The sequence below is a fragment of the Neofelis nebulosa genome, chromosome 1, assembly GCF_028018385.1.
Source record: "Neofelis nebulosa isolate mNeoNeb1 chromosome 1, mNeoNeb1.pri, whole genome shotgun sequence".
Taxonomy (NCBI): domain Eukaryota; kingdom Metazoa; phylum Chordata; class Mammalia; order Carnivora; family Felidae; genus Neofelis; species Neofelis nebulosa.
Genome location: NC_080782.1, coordinates 96318211 through 96338154, shown reverse-complemented (window position 1 = coordinate 96338154; position 19944 = coordinate 96318211). Strand labels below are relative to the sequence as shown.

At 44.4% G+C, this 19944-nt stretch overlaps 1 long non-coding RNA gene across 6 annotated transcripts; it reads right to left on the bottom strand.

Moving 5' to 3' along the window:
* Positions 1 to 4665: 4665 nt before the first annotated feature.
* Positions 4666 to 15002, bottom strand: LOC131510951 (uncharacterized). 6 transcript variants are annotated; one of them, XR_009261255.1, is made up of 4 exons: positions 14787 to 15002; positions 10078 to 10192; positions 5049 to 5124; positions 4666 to 4931 (listed from the first exon to the last, which is right to left on the bottom strand). It is a non-coding gene; the product is annotated as an uncharacterized LOC131510951 (long non-coding RNA). The 6 variants fall into 6 exon arrangements; XR_009261254.1 differs by lacking the exon at positions 10078 to 10192; XR_009261258.1 differs by lacking the exons at positions 10078 to 10192; positions 14787 to 15002 and adding an exon at positions 6818 to 6887.
* Between the last annotated feature and the right edge of the window lie 4942 nt (positions 15003 to 19944).

Sequence of the window (19944 nt, the reverse complement as noted above, 5' to 3'; positions counted from 1 at the left end):
TTATTTTCTCTGTGCCCTCAACTGGGAAATGAAGCAGGTAATTCCAAGTTAACACATAATAGTTGCCCAAGAAGACTGTGACCATTGTTGTTTTTGGTGATCATACTATTGTGTAATCCCACTGCTTTTAGTAGCTTAATTGGTATTTTTCCTGAGAAAAGTGCCAATAACCTCAAATGAAAAGCAGACTACTTTTCCTATCATCCAGTGTTTTAATTTGGCTTCCAAAAATTAAGTAATGGTGCTTGCTATAACAGCTTTGCCAGTCACAGGACCTGCCTTTACACACAGTATTACAAAGTAACGAGACTGAGTGTTAGGATTTGTGGAATCTGCCTTCTTGCCTTTCAGTAACACCTCAGGGGTGTGTGGGCAGGCAGAGTGTGAATCGTAATTGTTACTGAACCCAGTTGGAAGACTACAGCAGGTGCCCAGAGGTTAAGGTTCCAAATGTTTCTCATTAATTATCTTCAAAACAACCTCTCATCCTAAAAAAGCCCCAATTAGGGAGCAACACATGGCTTTGAAAGCCATGGTGGTAAATTTCCTGAGGTACTGGTTTTCATTTGGGGAATTAGTGAAGCACAATGGGAAAAACATGGACTCTGGAGCCAGCCAGGCTGGGTTCAAATTCTGCTACCACTTAACGGTTTCATGACACTGGGTGAATTACTCCATCGTTTGTGCCTCAGTGTCCTCATTGGAACTATGGAGATAATGACACCTACGTCACAAAGCTGTTACACAAATTAAATCAGTTAACCCATGCATGACATTTAGGACTATGCTTGGAGTATGTAAACATTCAAGAAGTCCTGGCTTTAAATTATTTACTCCGAGACAAAAATTAAATCTATAGGGACAAAGTGCAAAGTGGGGGCACACGTCAGGCTTGTGGGGAAGACATCTGGGGGATGGGGTGGGCTTTTTAAAAAAATTTTTTAGTGTGTTATTCATTTTCTGAGAGAGAGAGAGCAAGGGAGGGGCAGAGAGAGAGAGGGAGACACAGAATCCGAAGCAAGCTCCACGGCCCGCAGCCTGATGTGGGGCTCGAACTCCCGAACCATGAGATCATGACCTGAGCTGTAGTCAGACATTTAACTGACTGAGCCACCCAGGCGCCCAGGTGGGGGCATGGGTTGGGCTTTACTGAAGTTCTTACATGGCATTTTCTGGTCCTTCTAATGCAAGGCCAGCCTTGCCTGGAGTGCAAGCCCACCTCTGGCTGGCCAGGTTGACAAGGACTGGACTGAGGATACCACAGACAGTGTATGAGGCCAGACCACGAGACACTGGGTCAGACAGTGAAGAGCTCTTTGCATCTGTCAGCCCCACCACGGTTTCCCCCTCAGCCTCTCCCTCACTCCTTTTAGCTCTTTCCCCTCCTTCTGCCCAAGCCTGGCCTCCACTTCATCTGCCTCATCCCTCGGCTTTTCTCCACCTAGAGATCATCCTCAGGGCTTGCAGCCTCGTGTCAAGTCTGATGAGTTCCTAGCGCCTTGACCCCACCCTACCCACCTAGAGCAACAGGGTCTTGGGCCCAGCCTCTTCTGCTTCCTAGGATAGTAGGACTTGCGTGGAAGTGAGCCTCCTGTATCCCATGCAGAAAAGAGCCATCCTGGCTAGGGAGGGGCAGCTTGTTTTTGCCATTGCCCTGGCAGACTGTTCTCACACACATTTTGCTCAGGGCAGTTTTCAGAACACAGACATGCCAAGCTGGCCTCACCTCTTATTAACTGGGACTCAACAGTGGAGTCAGTTTTGGTTTTAATTAAGAGAACACAAGGATTGGGGCAAACTTTGCAGAAGTAAGAAACAGGAGCGAAGGAAAGAGATTAAAGCCATGCCTTGTTCTCATTGGAACATTGGATGTTTTGAGAATACAGAGTTGTTACTGAGTCTTCTTCATTATCTCTAAGGAGGGAGAGAACAAACCCACTCATGGAGGGCAAATTGACTAATGTGTATCCTTTAATGAATTCTTCTTAGCAACTGGTTTTCAGGGCCTTGAGAAGCCCTGTGAGTGTAAAGGGCGTGTTACATTTCAACAAACTGGGTGGACCTCAGGAAATGCAAACTTCTCTACAGTCAAATATCCTTCCTTCAGTGTACGCGTTTCCACACGCAGAGCTGTGTGTACCAGAATGCTGGAGAAATCTGTAGGTGATGAGAAGCCAGTAGGGTCACTTGATTAGTTCCCCAGGATTGCCATGGTAAAATGCCACTAACTGGGGGGCTTAGAACAACAGAAATTTATCACCTCCGAGGTTACAAAACCTCAGAAGTCAGAAGGGCAACACTTCCTCTGAAAGCATCAAGGAAGGATGTGGCCCAGGTCTCTCTCCGAGCTTCTGGTGTTCGCTGGCTTGTGGCAGTGTGACTGTAGTCTACATGTGGTTTGCTCCCTGTGTGTGTATGTGTTTACATCCAGATTTCTCCTTGTTACAAGAATATCAGTCTTGGATGCCTACCCTATTCCAGTGTGACTTCATCTTAACTAAGTATGTCTGCAGCAACCCTGTTTCCAAATGAAGTCACATTCTGCAGTACCAGAGGTTAGGATTTCAGCATATGAATTTGCAGGGGGGGGGGGCACAATTCAGTGTGCACCAGCCACAGCTATGTCCTACAAATTTGAATCCTCAAAACTGTGGGACTCTGCTTTGCATAGCCCATCCCACAGCTCAACACTTCCCTGTTCCTTGACCACACGTTTGCTAGAATGACTCTGGTAATAGCTCTGTGTGTGCTGGAAATGAGGCCAGAAATGTGGGCTGGGCTGAGTGTGCTGAGTCTTAGGGACCGGGTTAGAGCCCAGTGCTTTATCCTAAGGGCAATGGGGGCCATTGAACATTTGTCAACAGAGGGATGGTCAACCTCTACAAAGACTCAACTATAGTGTTGGGAGGAGGAGTGGAGACAGAAGAAGGCTGTCTCAGTTTTCCAGGCAAGAGACAGAACTGGCTTGAGCCCCACTAGTGGCAGTGGAGTGGCAGGAAGATGGCTTAGAGAGAGGACTGCTGTGATTTCTTTATCAGTGTCTAGAAAAGAGGAACTCAAAGTGTGTATTATTGTAGTATGGGCACTGCCATTTGGGTTTCTGGAGATGGACACTCTAATTTTGGAACAGATTCTCTTGTTTTCGAGGAAATCACCAGGATGAAATCGTTATTCACACCAAAGTAAAGCAGGTTGTTCTTGGAACAAGTGATACAGACATCATACATCTGACTGTGACCACTGCAGAGTGAGATGAAAGTGATAAGAAATTAGAGAAAAAATTTCCTGAAGTAAAGATTTAGACCAAATTATTTGTAACCCCCATGTATTGGTTTCCTGTCTGCTGCCACTACAAACCACCACAAACTTAGTGGCTTAAAATAACACAAATTTATTATCTTACAGTATCCTATCCCTGGGTCAGGATCTGACATGGTTCTCCTGGGGAGAAAATGGAGGAGTTAGCAGTGCTGTGTTTCTTTCTGGAGGCTGTGAGACTCTTTGCTCTATTTCTTTCTTTTTTTTTTAATGTTTATTTATTTTTATTTTTTTTTGAGAGAGAAAGAGAGCTTGAGTGGGGGAGGGGCAGAGAGAGAGGGAGACACAGAATCAGAAGCAGGCTCTAGGCTCTGAGCTGTCAGCGCAGAGCCAGATGCAGGGCTCGAACTCACAAACCACAAGATCATGACCTGAGCCAAAGTCAGACGCTTGACTGACTGAGCCACCCAGGCTCCCCTCTTTGTTCTACTTCTAAGGCACCTACATTCCTTGGCACATGGCCCCTTCCTCCATCTTCAAAGCCAGTACTGTGGATAATCCAGGGGAATCTCTCTACTCAAGGTCAGCTAATTAGCAAGCTTTATTCCATCTGAAACCTGAATTCCCCTTTGCCATGTAACCTAATGCATTCACAGGTTCTGGTATTGGGATGTGCATGTCGTGGGCGCGGGGGTACATTATTCTGCCTACCACACCCCCCATGGTGAGTAAATTAGTATAGTGCAGGCAGTGCAAGGCTGAGTAGTGCACTTGTCTTATCTGAGCTCTGGAGAACTTCTCAGGGGCTTTCTCTTGAAGGAAATGGAGATTCCCAGGGCCAGGTGGGCTGAGGCAGCATGAGCAGACCTGAGTCTGGGAGTAGGGGGCAACACTCCCTGTTCTCTGGGGAGAGGGGTTGGGGAGGGGGATCCACTCAGCATTGGCATGATATCTTCTAAATCTTATTGAGATACAGGAGACTGATAGGAGGTAGACATGGCCTTAAGGTTGGGGGTCCAGGGCCTGTGACTCCAAGGAACACAACAATCCCCTTCTGTTATTCCCCAGACATCCAGGACATATTGTCACCTGTCCTAGACTGGGGAGTTAGTGATGGGTGGGGGTGGGGGAGGTGCCATGTTGCCACTTGAAGCGAGTTCCTTTAGTAAAACAGCACATCCTGGCTAGCCGAGTTATGGGAGGCAGCGTGAGATGAACTGGGGGCCCCAGACCGCAGCACTGGAGCCTCAAGTGGTAGATAAAGTGACACACGCTCACCCTCACAGCATCTTCAGGGATTCCCAGAAATGGAAGAGGGAGACCCTTGGGGGTGGAGGGAGGTGACAGGGGTGGGGGGTGGCATGGCGGTGTAAAGTAGCTGTTCTGCTAATCCCAGACAGATGCGGGTTTGACTGTGAAACAGTTGAGACTTTATTTTGGGCTCCTGAAGCAGACATCTGGGTTTCAGGAATTAGACATGGAAGGACTGTGGGAGATGATGGAGGAGAAGGTGTCTGGCTGACGCTCACATGTTTCCTTGTGGGGCAGGGTGGATTCTCGGTCCCTGGAAGATGCATTTTGAGGAGGCCTGCGACAGCAAGGATGCAGCCATTTGCCTTGTGTGCCTGGAACTGGGGCAGCTCCCACAGGCCTAGGTTTAGAGTTGAAGCTTCCTGTGGTAGCAGCACAAAATGAGGGGCATGACTATTGATGCTAAACAGGTGAGGGCAGGGAGCACCCTAAAAGCCTCTAGGTCATTGGGAGGCGGGGCCCCCCTCCTCTCCCAGTACCTATTGCAAAGGTCAGCTACAGGTGTAGGGCGGTTTCCTCTTCTGGTTCCATCTTCCAAAGGGAGGAGTAGTTTCCCTGTAAGATGTCAGGAAAGATGCCTTTTTAATGAGAGACCTTGGTGCTTGGGGTCTTCTCACCCTCCCTCCTCACCACCTTGGCCTTCTCCTCTCACTTGCTGTCTTTTCCCTTATTTAGAAGAAAGGTTTGGTTAAGACCATTTGCTTCATAAGATATTTTCTGTTTAGTCTTTTTTTTTTTTGATTAAAAAAAGAAAAAATTGTCCAAGTCTTAGCCTCAGACACCTAGTCCACAGTTGTCCATAGGGTTACATGTTCCTATATCTGACTTTGTCCAAAATGCATCCCCTGGAAGAGACCCAACTGATCTTCTGGTTGCAATGGAAGAGAGAACAGTAGTAGTCCAGTGACAAGCAGCTTTTCACTGCTACCAACTCCACCTGGTTCTGGAAGCAGCAAGAACTTAAACCAGATACTTGTTGTAGGTTCCAAAGGCATTTTGTCTTAGCCATGCCCTTGTCCTTCAGACTTGTCTAGTTGTGCCTTCGCCTCTAACTCTTTGATTCAGTTCTGTTCTGTGAGGGATCCAAAGAAACGAATCTATTGCCAGTCTATGCTTAAGCAACTGATGAGAGACGAGGGCTATCTTCAGGAGGCAGGCAGTTATGCTAGGAGGTTACACTATGAGGCAGTTTGTGAGTAGGTCCCAACCATAGTTAAGACTGATGGGAAATTCTGTCAGGGTTCAGAGCAGGTAGAAGGAACTATTGAGGCATTGGTAAATTGGGAACAGAAGACTTTTTGAAATTATCCCCTGAAGGATTGTCTCTGCAGAGAGAAAGGAATAGGGGCATGGAGTAGGGAGAGAGCATAAGGGATATGGTATATGTGTGCATGTTTGCACGTACAGGCACATAATTGTTATACGTGTAAACGGTGTAAAATTCGAAAGGATAAAAATGTATACAAAGTCTCCCTGTCTCCTAGTCCCTTAGTCACCCAGTTCTCCTCCCTAGAGACAGAGTTGATATTTAAAAACATTTAATAAATACAGACAATCCCCCAACACACACACACACACACACACACACACACACACACACACACACACGTACACCCATGGCCGGATGGCCAAACCATCTTCTAGGAATGGAAGTCTTAAACATGCATGTTGACTTTTTTTTCTCTGTAGTGTTATGTGGCCATTCTTTACAACCACCAAACCCTGACAAAGAATACTTCACACACTGTTTTGAGGGGCATGCTTCTGGAACAAGACGCTGAAAACTAGAAAGACCAAGTGTAATTACATAATGTTAGCCACCCCTAACCCCACCCAGGAATCCCAGGAGGACTTGGCTCCCCCAGGGCATGGGCTGTGGAGTTGGGCCAAGGTACCTAGATGACATGGACTAGTGGCCCTAGCTGACACATGGGCTGCACCTAAGGGAGAAAGATTTGGTCCCATTTGGAGACCAGGGAAGAGGCAGGGCTACCCCCCTCTTTGCAAGTGAGTGTGCAAAGGAGGTGCACAGGGGACCCACAGAGGCACCCCTCAGGGAGGGCGCTGCCAGGGCTCCAACACTGGGGAGGAAAACAGAACCTGCAGCCTCGCTGCGGCTCTTTCCAGATGGGTTTCCCGACCAGAGGAGGACTCCCACATTGAAAGGTTATGTGGGAAGGATTCTGGTTTTTCTTCTCCTGCTGTGAAATCAATTAAAAACAGGACGGATATAAAATGGTTTTATAACCTCCTCCCCCTCCTGGCTTCCTTCCCTCTTGGGGATGGGCCAACCCCGACTGGAGAGAGACGAGAATCTCATGGTCTGAAAATTCTGTGGCAGTTTAAATAACGGTGACCTATTGCTCCCGCTCTCCTCAGGGGACCTGAGGCAGGAGGAGCAAACGTCTCCTGGAAAATGGACAGATGAAGGAGGACCCCATAGGTTGGCGGAAAGGGGACGACCCTTCGGAGCTCTGTGCCAGTCCCTAGCCCCTGCTCCCCGCAGGTTCAGAACTGGTCTAACCTGGGGAAGTAAGGCTACCTGTTTTAGAAGACAATGTATTTCTCACAGAATAATTCAAATTGGCTTGTTCTGCTTACACATACTTGCTCTGTACAAACCAGCATCAAGAATTTTCATTCTGTTTATCTACAAATGATCGTAACAGATAACTTTTATTGCATACGACTGTGTGCCAGGAACCTGATTAGGTGCCTTTGCTAAATTCTTCCAATTCTGCCACCACCGAAGGTTAAGTAGTGTTTTGCCCAACGTACAAAGAAGGAAAATGAGCCTCCAAAAGCTACCAAGTGGCAAAACTAGGGTCCCAATCTGGGGCTGCTTTACACAGCCCACTAAGGTAAGTAATAATGATTCTCATTTGTTGAGCCTTTGCTGTGCGCCAGAGACATGACGCACGTTATCTGGAATCCTCACGGTGAACCTGTGAGGAGGCAGCAGCTCCGCCCCGCTTGTAGACCAAAAAGTGGCCCTTAAGGAAGTAGCCTGAGGTCACAGAATTGACTTGGTGAAGTCAAGGCTTGAAGTCGGCTCTCCCTGCGTTCAGCAATTCATTCCCGGCCCGAGGAAGATGCTTGTGTCCTGAGGTGCTCCCGGTGGGTGCTCTGCGAACAGAGAAGGGCCCCTGAAGGTCATCCCTGGTGGGCTGAGGTTGAACTGGTCTGTGCACAGAGCATGAGTGCAGCCGTCGCCAACACACATGGTTCTCAGCAGCGTGTAATGTTTCCTGGGACCGTGGCCAACTTGGCTGAGGCTTTTTAGACATCTTGAGGGACACAGTTCTGAGCATCTTAAATGAATAGACAGACTTCTGTCAGGAAGTGCCACTTCATACCACAGAACTGCCCCCATTTTTCCCAATGAAGAGTCTTAGTTGGAAATATGTGATCATTTTAGGGTCCTGTGTTTTTCTTAAAATGTTTTAACACTTATTTATTATTTTTGAGAGACAAAGAGACACGGAGCACGAGTGGGGGAGGGGCAGAGAGAGAGAGAGAGGGAGACACAGAATCTGAAGCAGACTCCAGACTCTGAGCTGTCAGCACAGAGCCCGATGCGGGGCTCGAACCAACAAACCGTGAGATCATGACCTGAGCGAAGTTGGACACTTAACTGACTGAGCCACCCAGGCTCCTATTAGGGTCCTATTTTTGTACCTGATGCAAAATCTTGTGAATGGACCCGTATGGCTTATACATCCCTCCTTACACGTTGGACAGTTTTTAATCTCTCTTTAGGCAACTCCAGCCTCTCTGAACCCCTGTGCTATTTTCCAAGGTACAACCTCCCCTCAAAACATCTTGGAGTGTCTTAACATCCTAATCGGCATCTTCCCTTCACTCACTTTTCCCCATATGATCCTCATCCTGAAACATGTAGTCTATAAACAATAGCAACATAATACAATCCAGGTTTGGGTTGGCATCAGAACTTGCCGACACATTCTTGTGTCTGTTACATATTTTAGGGCTCTTTTTAACCCAAGGAGGAAAAGCCGTGCAAACACAGGTTTCAGAAAGGAAATGCAAGACAGTTAGTGATCAAAGCAGGATTGGGGCTTACGTTTCCACTTTCTGCCTTTTTCTCCACCTCTCTTGGTCCAGACTGGATTCTCAGGTGCAGTCAGGCAACTGCGCCCTTGTGACTCAGGAACATTGCTCCGTCTCAGACTGTTTCCTTCAAGGGGTTTCTTCAACTGCTCTGAAAACTCAGCCTGGAAATGGAAAATGCCCCATACAGGTGAAGCTTAGATCTAGAACAGTGCATTTCAGAAGAAGCGTATTTTCTGAAACCAAGATTGTTGCACAATTTGAGCTATCTCGTCTGCACCAGTGGCCGGTCAGTCATTCACTCAGCAAACACTTAAGAGTATCTTCCAGGCACCAGTACTGCCAAGTACTGCAGATGTGGTTGGTAACGATATAGGCACAGTCCTTGTCCTCCTGGAGTTCAGAGTGCATCCAGGGAGTTGGATAATAAACTGGAACTCACAGTGAAATTATATGTTATAACAACAGGGAAGCCAGGTCAGTCCCAAGGTTTGGGACAATTTCTGTGAGGATATGACTTTCAAACTTGAAGAAGTTTCACAAGCTGGCCAGGTGGGGATGAGTTGACAAGGACTTCAGGTATGACAGCCAAAAGCATGGTCCTCACATATCTCTAAGTTGAGGGAATTTAATTGCCCAAGGCCCAGATGCTGCTCTCTGAAATCCATCCCCATGTGTTGAGGCTGTGCCTCCCATAGGCACTTCCAGCCAGTGACTGATCATGGCAGCCTGTTCCTTGGAAGCCAGGACTCCTCTGATGCCACCTTGGCTTGAGGATACCCCCACAGCCCTATCAAACGCCCTTACATTGCTGGCTGGTCTAAGCTGCGTCCACCCACCTTCCTTCCCTCCCTCCCTCCCTCCCTCCTTCTCTTGGGATCAGACTTGCCCCTGTGCTCTTTGTTCAGCCTCCCCATCCACATGGGGAGTGGATGGCATTGCCCAGGGGAAGTGAGCCAAGGAGAAAGGAAAAACCAAGAGGAAAGGGCCCAGAGCAGATCCAGGCAAGTTCTGTTCTCTCAGCAGGAGGGGGAAAGTCAAACATGAGGTGCTGACAGTTTATTCCAGGCATTGTTTAAGACTAGATTTCTCTGTCCCTTCCTTTGAAAATTCCAGAATGACTCTGGCTAAAAGCACCCTGTTTCAGGACAGGGTCCCAGAGGATTCTGGGGCAGGATGGAAATTGTTATGAAACCATCTTTTATTCTACCTATAAGAACTTTTCCCTTCCTGTAACATCTGTATCTTTATGGGAGCAGAAGCAGGTGACCCTCCAGCATCTCACCTTGGCAAGGCCCTTCCCAAGCCTCACTGGGGGCAAGCGCAGGCAGGCCTCAGACAGGGCCAGTCTCGTCTAGGTGCCAGGTGTGTCCTTATTGTGGAGATGGACACTACAGCCTATTAGCACCTGGCACCATTCAGTATCTAGATCCTTACTAGCCATCAGCCCAGGCTCAGATGCTTCCCGGCTACATGGGGAGAATGTCCTTTTCCAGCTACCGTGAGTCACGTAGCAGATCTAGTTCTTCTTGCATATTAATAAATTGATTTTCTGGTTTTATTTTTAAAACAAAAGAACAACAGTAACATCAAGGGAGGTCATCAGGGAGGGAAAGAGTTACAAAAAAGCAACATGCAGCCTGTGGGTGTCAGGTGGAAGTAAGCGGAGTAGATTTGGGCTTTTAGGTGGGCATAGTTACCCCGGCCAGGATTTCAATGGTGCCTTTCAAATTCATTCTTTATCTATGTGATGCCTGGGGATTAGGTGGGAGTACCAAAATGCTATAATTATCAAGAGGGAAAAAATGACCCTGCTGGTGATCATTTAAGGAAGTATTTAAGGACAAATAAAAGGAAGTACATCTTTACACAGCCTGTAGCATATAAGTGGAACTCATTGCCCCCTAAGGTGTTACAGATGAAAATAATAAAAAATGGGTCCAAGAAAAGGCTAGGCAAATTCACGGATATTGGATGTAATGGTTATTAAGGTCAGCCTATGAAGACACAATGTTCCCTCAGAAATGTTTCTGGTGCCCCTCTAGAGACACCTGGGTTCGAGGCACATCAAGCTCCTACATGTTTCTGGAATGCGGAGTGCTCTTTCTCAATGCTATGCCTTTGCCACACTGTTGTCTTGAGTGTCCCTTGCCACTTTCTTCTAAGTCTGATAAACTACTGTGAATTCTTCAAGACCCAATTTAAATGGAGCCTCTTCTGGGTAGCACCCCCTCCCTGATTCCTCCAGGTCAATGCTGATCACTCCTTTCACCAGTGGAACCCTCTCCCAACACACTATCATGGTTTGCCCAACTGGACAGAGATTGTGTCTAATTCTTGTGGGCTTAATTCAGAGCCTAGTTGATAGCCCCTAGGTATGAAATAAGTTGAATGAATGAATGAGTGTTGAACTATATCAACCAATGGTTTGAACACATACAATGTTTATGATACTCTTAATGACCCTCTTAGAAGCTTCTAATATCGGATAGATGATACTTTTCTTCCAGGACATATGCTTGTTTATGTCAGCTAATACATACGCTAGTCTCCAAAGAAGCATCTATGTAGTTGAAGTGGAGTAGCCAAGAGTCTTATTGAGATTTTAGTGTCTTTAACTTAACTGTGTCTCTTAGGCAAGTGAGCCAGTTCCCCAGAAATCTGGTCTAGAAATATTGCCAATGCACATTCCAGTGACTTTGAGATGTTAGAAAAACAGACATATCACCTTTCAGGCTGAAATCACTGGGAACTGCATTTTAAAGTTGGGTTTCCTTCCAGATCCTTAGGTTATGAATGACACACAGTCTGTGGAAACTTTATGAGATCACCAAGAAGCTGAGGTCTTTAACTCTCAAGAATTGTTTAATCACAGATCAACCAAATACAATATTTGCATGTTTTAAAAAAACAAAACAGCAAGCAAAGGTCTGTTGATCAAAATGCTGCCCCAGTCCAACCAACATGAGAGGCCTGCCCAAGCTCAAATATGGAGATTCAGAAGATGATGAGTTTTAGGCAGAGGGAAGAGAGCAGCAACCCTGGACAATAAAAGAAAATCTAAGAATGATGAGAAGTCCTTCTCTGTCAATTAAACAATCAGGCCTAGAGAAAGGCTCTTGGCAAGACTCCTAGCAAGAACCTGGAGGTCCAATCCTGATTTTAATCCCCTCAAAAAACCATTTGAGTTTAACTTTTGTAAAGTTTTAGTAGTCAATTTAAAAATAAGTATCTACAGAGGCGCTTGAGTGGCTTAGTTGGTTGAGTGTCTGACTCTTGATTTTGGCTCAGGTCATGATCCCAGAGTCACGGGATCAAGCCCTGAGTCGGGCTCTGTGCTGAGCATAGAGCCTACTTAAGATTCTCTCTCTCTCTCTCTCTCTCTCTCTCTCTCTCTCTCCCCCCCTCCCCCCCCCCCGCCCCTCTCCATTGCTTACGTGCTCTCTCTCTCAAAATAAAATAAAAATTTAAGAATCTACATACTCTACTAACTTGAAGGTAAATATAGGGACCACATACAGGTGTCCATTCAACAGACAGCTGTGGGAGCAACTCTTTCATTTAGGGGCATCTGCTTGGACCCTGGAGATGCAGCAGGAAGCAGGGCTAAGGTCATCCTGCCCTCTTTGGGCTTATAGTCTCACAAGAAGGACAGGCCAGGATAAGTGACAATGATAATGACTGATGAGGTTTCCTGGGCAAAGTTCAGGGAGTTCTGCTATTGTGTAACTAATTAGAGGACTTTATCTATCCCAGAGGTCTGGGAAGATCTCCCTAAGGAAGTGATTCTTAAGCTGTTGCTCAGAATTGAGGTTGTAGGGAGAAGAATGTTTCAAGAAGAAAGGAGAATCCTGAGGAACTGAAGCTTTCAGCATTGCTGGAGGTCGGAGAGACGGTGGGGCAGGGCTGTGTAGGCCTTGTGCAGGAGTGAGGTGCACGTATTTAACCACCGAGCATGAATACAGCTCAGTCATCACATTCACCCAAGGTGCATTCCATTTTATTCTCTCACTAGGCTAAATTGTAGATACTATTCAACCTCTTCCTTGCTAAGAGGTTTAAATAATAGTACGAATTTTTCGTAGATGTGCGTTTTTTTTGCTTGCTGTACCTACCAGTGCATAAATGATGTGCCACAGTCATGATAAAACTTTTCCAAAGATGTTTCCCATTAAGTTGCTGGACATTAAGTAACAGGGAGAGCTCGGTGTAAGAGGATAGGTAATTCACTTAACTTAAATGATATTTTTTAGGATGCAGAATTTTTCTCAGCATTTGCTGAACTGGCAGCAATCAACAAAATTTCTTAGCCTATGTAATACTGTGTTAGAATTTTCATATTGACTCTGTATTGACTAACTCATGAAAATTGTATACTGGAATAACATACTTCAGTCTAACCTAATCCTCCAGTCTAGATGAGAGGCTCAAGTTGGCAGTTACATACTGAGCTGTGAATTTAGAATCCTGGCTCAGCCACTTGGGTGTTAGATAGCCTCTCTGTTCTTCAGTTTTCTCACCCATAGAATGGAGATTATGAGATCTATAGTCCTCAACTGAATTAATATACCAGTAGCATTAGTACTCATTTTTAGTAATAAAATTAATATTGTAAATTCTCAAGACAGGTGGGCATCAGGTGGGTTTTAACCAAGGCCTTAAATAAATGTAGGAGGACTTCAACAGGGATGAATTTCACACTGGTCTCCAAACCATTCCTAAGGGAGTCCATATATCTCAGGAGTGACAAGCATTCCTGAGGAAACCCTGCCTGGAACCTGACCACAACCTGCGGGGACCTTTTACCTTCCACCCATTTGTTCTCCCACTTTTCACCCCCGTAATCTGGGAACCCAATTCCAGTGGAGGCTGGAGTTCCCACGTGTGGCCAGGTGAGGGTTACTGTGAGGGAACACTGCCCTGTGGTAGTTAGCCACAGCCTCAGAGGACCCTGGGGTGCCAGCATGTCTTCCAGGGCCAATGTTATCCCCTGCCACAGAACTTGGGAACACCCTGGTTAGAGGACTTGGTCAGCATAAGGACTAGCACTTGGGAAGCATATTGGGCTGGTGTGCTGAAGAAACCAAAATGATCTCCAAGCAACACCCACCTGGGCTTGAGAGGAAAGGGAGCACCAAGATACAGGCATTGAGCCAACTATGGTGGAAGCCAATGACAGTGTCCAGTAGTCTGTACTTTTGAGAAGATTGGCATAAGAACCAACTGGTCAGACCAGATTCAGCATTAACTCTTTAGTTGATAGCTAGTGAAGACGTAGGGAAGGTATTTCCAAACTATGGGAGAATTTCAGTATTTAAACAGCCAATGCAACTAGCTATATACATAAACACAAGTTGAATATTAATTTGGGGACCTTGGAAACCATATTAATGGCTCTGGACTCCATCATAAGGATATGGAGAACTATAAGGGTCTTAAGAGATTTTATGTATTTTTTGGACCAAGGCTTGCTGAATACAGTAGGGAGGACGGATTGAAGGAAAAGAATATAGGAAACAAGAAAACAGTTAAGGTGCCCTTGCAGGAGTTGAAGTTGGAGATAATAGTAGGAATGGGTGGATATGAGAGATATTTAATGAGTACAATTTTCAACACTTGGTGATTGACTAGACATGGGAAGTAGGAAGAAGGAGGAGTCCACAATGACTTCTAGGTTCCTTGCTCAGGAAATAAGACAGATTATGTCACCATTTAATAAGGGAAATCCAGAGACAGAGCAGCTTTGAGGATATGATATGACCAGTTTGGTTTCAAATGTGTTGAGCTTCAGGTGCCTATTACATATTTACACAGAGATTCAGTAGGCAATTCGATATATGGGTACTGTGTGTGAAATAAGCCTGGCTGGAAATTATGGTTTTGGAATTTTTATATATTGATGCATGAAGTTGTCCTGAAAGAGAATATAGAGTGAGAAGAAGTAGGTGTGAGTCTTGAGTAACAAAAACATGTCAGGAACAGGTAGTAGATGAGGTACCACAAAGTTAGAGATTGTGAAATTGGTGACCTGTGGACAGAGGGAAGAGAGCAGAAACCCTGGATAATAAAGGAAAATCTAAGAATAACAGAAGGCAAGAGAAAGGTGTGTTGAGTATGGTAGATGAGCAATTAGCATCCACTCCTACTTTCTGTTTTATTTGTCTTCCTGGACAGCCAAAGACTACTTCCCGAGATTCCCTTGCGTCCAGAGGTCTGGATGCAAATTAAGTTCCACCAATTACGTATACCACTCAAGAATTAGGACGTGAAACTGAGGCAGAGCCTGATGCTTTTGGCTATTTTCCACCAAAGTTGTGGAGCTTTTCTGCAACAGCATTCCAGCATTTAGTTGCTAGCTTCGTGGTTCTTCAGTTGTCATGGTAGTAGCAGCAGCTTCCTAACACCAAGATTGTAGTCATAATAGTGTGTTCTAATTCCCTACCTTCCTAATTTTGGCAAAGGTATCATCTTCCCTGGCAGGCCAGTTTGTGATGTCATTCTTGGAGATTCACCTATATCTCAAGCCCTTCCAACTTTAATAAACTCCTGATTTCTTTATCTTTATTTTTAGAGAGAGAGTACATGAGCAGGGGAGAAAAGCACAAAGAGAGAATCTTTTAAATTTTTTTAATGTTTATTTTTGAGAGAGAGAGAGAGAGAGAGAGAGAGACAGAGAGAAAGGGAGACACAGAATCCCAAGCAGGCTCCAGGCTCTGAGCTGTCAGCACAGAGTCTGATGCAGAGCTCACACTCATGAACTATGAGATCATGACCTGAGCAAAAGTCAGACTCAACCAACTGAACCACTAAGGTGCCCTGAGAGAGAATCTTAAGCATGCTCCACGCTCAGTGCAAAGTCCAATGTGGGGCTCAATTCTGTGACCCTGGGATGCTGATCTGAGCCAAAATCAAGAATTGGACGCATAACCAGTTGAGCCACCCAGGCACCCCAATAAACACCTAGTTATATATTAAATCCTTTTTGCTTAAAATATCTACAGTGGTTTGTTTTTCTTTTTGAATTCTGAATGATATGGAAAAATATTTCAGAGAAGGATCCATCATGTGTGTCTTTGCCCATACCATCAAGCAATTAAATCAATTCTGACACTATCTACCCAGAGATAGAGCTCAGTCCTACAAGACTGTCCCCAACCTCAGATGCCAATTGCAAGTCCAGAATGTCACCTGGGTTTCTAACTCATGAGCTATATAGATTGGAGATTTCTACAATTCTCTCCTCAGGTTTGAGTAATTTACTAGAGTGGATCACCAAACCCTGAGAAATGTTTACTTATGTTTAACAGTTTATTATAAAAGGATGTTAGGAAGGGCCAAAAGGAAGAGAGGCATAGGGCAAGGAATGGGAAAAGAGCAGGAGCTTCCATGCCCTCTCTGAGTGCACCATTCATTGTCTTAACACTTACATGTGTTCATGAACCTGGAAGCTCTCAATCTCATCCTTTTTGGACTTTTATGGAGTCTTCATTACACAGACACAATTGGTTAAATCACTGGCAATTGGTGATTGATTTTACCTTTAGCCCCTCTCTGCTCCCAGGAGGTTGGGATGGCACTGAAGGTTCCAACTGTCTAATCGCTTGATTGGTTCCTCTGGAAATCAGCCCCCATCCTCTGTGCTTTCCAAAAGTCACTTCATTAATATAAATTCAAGTGTGATTGAAGAGGATTTGTTAGAGGTATCAAGACAACTCTAACCCTCTTATTAGGAAATTCCAAGGGTTTTAGGAGCTCTATGCCACAAATGGGGACAAAGACCAAATATGTATTTCTTACTGTAAAGCACAATATCAGAGGCCTTCAGTGCACTTCATTTCTTCACAGGGTCTCTTGTGCCACTCTAAAGAGTTTTGGTTTAATCTGTGAGCAAAAGGAAACCCATAACTAGTTTTAAGCAGAAGAATTACAAAAGCATATTGGCACACATCAGAAATGTCATGGAATACAGGGAATGGTTGGGAAGGTAGCAGACTGGACAGGGGTTACCCCTTAGGGTTTGTTGGTCAGTCCTCTGGGCAAATTTTGATGAGGTCTAAACTCAGGCAATGACAGTGGAGATGGTGAGAAAGAAGATAGATGAAAGAGAATTTTAGGAAATACTGTCTTCAACTTTGATTAACCTCAGGTAAAATTAAAAAATTCAGGTCACCATGGTATTTTATGAGAAGCCCTATAAAGAGAAGTGCTATAGACAGAATATTTGTGTACCCCCAAATTTCGTATGTTGAAACCTAATCTCCAAGGTGTTGCATTGGGAGATGGTGAGCTTGAGTTTGGGAAGTGATTTATGTCATGAGGGTGGAGCTCTCATGAATGAGATTAGTGCCCTTATAAAAGAGACCTGAGAGAGCTCCCTTATCCCTTCCACCATGTGAGGACATAGCGAGAAGATGTTTGTCTATGAACCAGGAAGTGGGGCCTCACCAGACACTGGATCTGCCAGTGTCTGAATCTTAGATTTCCCAGAACTGGAGCGCCTGGGTGGCTCAGTCGGTTAAGCATCCAACTTTGGTTCAGGTCATGATCTCTTGGTTTGTGAGTTCAAGCCTCATATCAGGCTCTGTGCTGACAGCTCAGAGCCTGGGTCTTATTTTGGATTCTGTGTCTCCCTCTCTCTCTTCTCTCACTGCCTCTGCCCTGTCAAAAATAAATAAACATTAAAAAAAAAAGAAAATTCTTGGGAATGCAAGTTGGTGCAGCCACTCTGGAAAACAGTATGGAGGTTCCTCAAAAGACTAAAAATAGAATTACCCTACAACCCAGCAATTGCACTACTAGGCATTTATCCACGGGATACAGGTGTGCTGTTTCGAAGGGACATGTGCACCCCCATGTTTATAGCAGCACTATCAACAATAGCCAAAGTATGGAAAGAGCCCAAATGTCCATCAATGGATGAATGGATAAAGAAGATGTGGTATATATATATATATATATACACACACACACAGTAGAGTATTACTCGGCAATCAAAAAGAATGAAATCTTGCCATTTGCAACTACATGGATGGAACCGGAGGGTATTATGCTAAGTGAAATTAGAGAAAGACAAAAATCATGACTTCGCTCATATGAGGACTTAAAGAGACAAAACAGCTGAACATAAGGGAAGGGAAACAAAAATAATATAAAAACAGGGAGGGGGACAAAACAGAAGAGACTCATAAATTTGCAGAACAAACTGAGGGTTATGGGAGGGGTTGTGAGAGGGGGGATGGGCTAAATGGGTAAGGGGCATTAAGGAATCTACTCCCGAAATCATTGTTGTACTATATGCTAACTAATTCGGATGTAAATTAAAAAAAAAAAAAAAAATCAATTTCACCGCTTCTACTTCCTGCTCTTTCTGGAATTCATTGCTCCTTTTCACCATATGAAATAATACTGGAATTAATCTCTGCATTAAACAGGCATTTATTAAGTACTTGCTGCATGTAAAGGAATTTGAACCCTGATCTAAGGAAACTTGCAATCTAGATGGGACATTCATCAGCAAATAAATACATAATATATTTTAATTATGGTGGTGGGAATCTAAAGTTCTCTGGAAGCTGCACAGAGGGAGATTAATTCTGGGTTGGAAACTGGGGAAGGCTTTACCAAAGACAAGTTGGGAAGCAGAAGGGGAGGGGAAGGGCACTCTCAGACAAATTTCTGTAAATATTTAGAACTTATGTCTGTGAATTTATGAGAAATCTGGGTGAGGAATCAGTAAAGTGTATTATTTGTGTTTGTGGAAAACTCTATCTTCTAAATTTGCAGAATAAACTTAATTCTGCTTTTAACTTAAAGAATATTCCATATTTGCACTCTAGCAACAATAGGATTAAGATGAAAAAATTATCTAGGTAGGAAAAAGGTCTCAAATAAGATTAAAATACACATCCTCTGTATCTTGACTTATGATGCCTTTCCTCTCCAAGGTTGGGATTTTCATTGAGAAAGAGGGGTTTGCCAAGATAAACAATTATTTACAAAGTTTGTAGTATATTCTTTTAGAAATGTAATATTTAAAGACTTGTGATAACCTCAGAGGATAGAAAATACATTCATTTAAGAGATGGTTTACTTAAGTCATAAATGTGATTGTTATGGGAAAGTGAATTTACCTGCTTAAGTTATAAGTGGACTCAATAATTGTATGAATTCATCCATTTGATGTACTGAATTAGATAGAAGGCACCTGATTCCTTAGTCTAGTTTTCTCCCTGCAAAGTTCTTGTAATTAAAGCATGCCTAGGGCAGCTGGGTGGCTCAGTTGGTTAAGCTTCTGACTTTTGACTTTTTTTTTTTTAATGTTTATTTATTTTGAGAGAGAGAATGCATGGGAGCTGGGGAGGGGCAGAGAGAGAGAATCCCAAGCAGGTCTCATGCTCAGAGCAGAGCCTGTTAAGGGGCTCAGTCTCTCGACAGATCATAACCTGAGATGAAATCAAGAGTTGGCTGCTCAACCTACTGAGCCACCCAGGTGCCCCTGAACTTTTGACTCTTTATTTCGACTCAGCTCATGATCTCATGGTTTGTGAGATGGAGCCCCAAGTGGGGCTCTGTGCTGACAGCATGAAGCCTGCTTGGGATTCTCTCTCCCTCTCTTTCTGCCCCTCCCTACTCAAAATAAGTAGATAAACATTAAAAAGGAAGAAAGAAAGAAAGAAAGAAAGAAAGAAAGAAAGCCAGCCAGCCTTTGGCCAATTTTGACCCAAACACATGGCAAATCTTGCTTTTCTGTAGGTGTTAAAATAGTCAGGACTTGGTGATTGGTTTGAAAGATTAAGCAAGGAATGATCTTCAGGAATGATGCTCAGCTTGTTGGCTTCAGTAAGGAAGTAGGTGGAGAAAAGATGTCCAATGCTGCATGGGACACAGGAGGAGGAGGAGCAAGTTTCCAAGGAAGACATTGAGCTTGACTCTGAACATGTGGAATTTGAGGTGCCCATAGGACATCTGAGTAGAACTGATTAATAAGCAAGTGGAGGAATGTGTATGGAAATCAGGAAAGAGATGTAGAAATCTACATTTGGAGTGGTGAATATTGCCTTTAAGTTATTTAGGAGGAAACCAGCCATAGCACTGATGTTTTAAGACCCAAATGGCATAAAGGACATTCCATCTGGTCCTTATCAGAGTCCAGACTGTAATATGTACTCAGAAATTATTCATTGAATGAACAAATGGTTACATATCTCTGTTCTCCATAGCCTGTTTCAAATATGTCCCCATCACCTACTAAAACTAAAAATGCAAAGGCTAGACACACCTTTTTTTTTTTTTTTACCTTTTTTT